This window comes from Otolemur garnettii, unplaced genomic scaffold, assembly GCF_000181295.1.
Source record: "Otolemur garnettii isolate 467f Iridium unplaced genomic scaffold, OtoGar3 scaffold00072, whole genome shotgun sequence".
NCBI classification, from domain to species: domain Eukaryota; kingdom Metazoa; phylum Chordata; class Mammalia; order Primates; family Galagidae; genus Otolemur; species Otolemur garnettii.
The window spans coordinates 1,032,912-1,036,043 of NW_003852467.1; the positions used below are offsets into that span (position 1 = coordinate 1,032,912).

General features: G+C 35.3%; 1 pseudogene; it reads right to left on the reverse strand.

Annotated features, from left to right (window-relative positions):
- Positions 1-873: 873 nt before the first annotated feature.
- LOC100964895 lies at positions 874-2,802 on the reverse strand (annotated as a pseudogene).
- Between the last annotated feature and the right edge of the window lie 330 nt (positions 2,803-3,132).

The following is a 3,132-nucleotide window of genomic DNA, read 5'->3' on the forward strand; positions in this document are numbered from 1 at the left end:
ATTTATACATTTTTACAGTTTTATGTTTGGCCGGAGGGTGCAATGGCACGCTGGTAGGGGTAGGAGGTCCAGTTTTTAGGGGGTCTCTCCCATGGAATAGAGTGGGAGGAAGTTTGAACTCTGCTCGCTTGTTTGCATGGAGTAAACTGCACGAGCCCTTGCTGTGGGGGAGGGGACTCCCATCTGCTTGGTGGTGGATTTTGTAACTTTTGGTTGTAATTTCGGGGTTGCAGCTCGCCTCAGGAAGGTTGAAGTGCACTCTTCAATCTTCTCTCTTGTCTCTGCTCCAAACCATCAGCTAATTTGCTAAGCTGCTGTCCTTTCATCCTCCTTCCAGACAGGAGCTTCTGTAAAAAGCTGGTTGCAGTTTGCCATCTTGGCTCCGCCTGCTATGATGTTTTTAACTTTCAGTCTTTTCAACATAAGAACATAGCTGGTCACATTTATGTGCTTTTTCATAAAACAAATCTTAAAGAATGTGAATGATTGGTCTATGTGGTTTCTAGTAATAAGTCCTGTCTTGTTTTTTCACTTACTATAAATTTTATTCATATGCAAAATTACATTAAGACCCAGTAGTTCTTAAATAGTGTTACCAAATAACCATATAAATCCCAAATGCAGCACAGGTGAACAATCTTCATTGTGTACTTTCACCTCGTTGAAGTTGAAGCTGCTTCTTTTTGGATATTTTTCCACTTCCATGTGAAGTAAATTATTAGGTCTTCATTAGTGGTTTCATGACATGGGTTTTTAAAAGGAAAATGTTTTTGATTTCTTACACCATTCACATTTCTCAGAGGAGGACTTTTTTGTAAATCATAGTCCAAGGATGTTTTGGAAAACAAAATGGTCTTTAATAGATGAAATCTCTCATTGAAACTGTAATAAATAAGCATCTACAACCTAAGCTATATTACCAGTATATCGTGGAACCAAAGAAAGATGGTTTTCCTGTTCCCATAATCCACTTAACTGTTGTTTTAAAATGTGAATATATCCATCATTTATGATTTCCATTTTGGATGATAGTTCTGACCACCATCTTTTTATGACCTCTTGAAGCCAATTTAAACCAACCATTACATATTCTTCAAACTTGCTCTTGAGCACAGGAAGGCAATCTACCACAACTCCAAGATCTTCTGTTCTCACCAAATAAGCTACAAGTTCACTTATACTTCTCTTTTTCCGGAAAGTTAATGCTACATTCAATCTCAAATTCTTGCTGAACTAAACTTGAGCCATTGTTTCATGATCCTGAGAAACCACAGGAAAAAAAACCACTGTATTTTGATGACAGGCTTTCTGTTTGTGAAGAACTAGAATCACTGGAGTTAATCAAATATGTTTGACTATCATGGAGCAATTTTTCAGACAAGTGGCCTGCACAAGCCAGTTCATTTTCTCTATTTTCCATGTCACAGCCCCCACTTTGAGGAGACTGTTTTTCTCTGTAACATGGACTTGGAAAGGGATGATGAACTTTCTTTCTTTTTTCTTTTTCTCTATACATATAAATGTATTTATTTGGTTTCCACTTTTTGCCTTCACAAAGTTAAAAAAAAGCTTAAAATGTAATAAGGATAACAATATTTAAGATAAAGCCTAGAAACAAAAATTCATAGAGAATGAACAAAGATAAATACATTCAGAAAAGAAATCAGATTACTGCAATGAAACATTGAGCAATAATAATAATAATGCAAATAAAGTAACATTCACATTGTCAAATAAGAGTATGTCTATCATAGAATGCTTTGACTTTGAGGTTCAGTGTGGAGTCATCAGTTAACTTATTATTATTTTCTTTCCAAAGTCTCAAAAACTAGACTACTAATATTTAAAAATAAAAATAAAAGATAATTTCAAAAAACAGATCATGTCAAATCTTATAGACAATAGAAAAAGAAGAAATACTTCAAAATCATTCTATTTAATCTGGATATACTTGATATTAAAATTGGAAAAAAAATATTATAAAGGGACATTACAAACATATTTCACTTATAAATGAGGATGCAATATCCTAAACAACATATTAGCAAGTTGAATTTATGTTTAAAATTTATGTTTAAGTAATGAACTTTGGTCAAAATTCAATCCAATTTATGTGAGAATTAGTCACTATTTTCTTCTCTTTTCCTTTCCCTCACCCCCTCCCTCCTTCTCTCTGTCTGCTGTCCCCTTCCCCCATGCCCCACTGTGTCATTAATTGTCATTTCTTGTCCTCATATCAAAGTCAAATACATAGGATTCATGCTTCTCCATTCCTGTGATGCTTCACTAAGAATAATGTGTTCCACCTCCATCCAGGTTAATACAAATGCTGCAAAATATCCATTTTTTTTTAAGTAGCTGAATAGTATTCCATGGTATACATATACCACAGCTTGCCAATCCATTCCTGGATTTAGGGGCATTTAGGCTGTTTCCACATTTTAGCAATTGTAAATTGAGCTGTGATAAACAGTCTAGTACAAGTGTCTATATAATAAAAGGTTTTTTTTTTTCTTCTGGATAGATGCCCAGTAATGGGATTGCAGGATCAAATGGGAAGTCTAGGTTGAGTTCGATGAACTTTCTTTCTGTGATAAATTGCCTTATGCAGTTTATCTGGGTTTTTCACAGCTTGTCCAGCTGTTCTATTTATGTAAGCAGCTAACTGTTCTGGAGATTTCTTAACTTCCTTCATGTTCTTTTTAGTGAAATTAGAGATCCTTTTTCTAGGAAGATCAATGGAATGATCCTCAATATTATTACAGAAGTTCCGTTTTTAACATCATAGGTTTCAGATGCCATAATCTCTTAAATACTAGTGCATCATGGTACCACAATGCCTCAACCCAACCCTGGCGCTGACAAACTGAGCCAGCAGCCTACAGTGTACCTCGAGTCCTGGGCTGGGCCTCACTCCGAGTCATTCAAATGCAGCCATGCGTGGCCCCTGGGATAGCTCAAAACACTTCTTTTTGTTATTAGAGAGTATTTTTTTTTCTTCAGGAAGTTATAAAACGCAAATCAAATGTTATCAATGAAAAGATATCATTGCAAATGCCAAAACTTCTTCCAAACTGCTGGTGATCTCAGTAAGTTACTGTTTATTACAACTAGTCTTTTTCACTCTCAAAT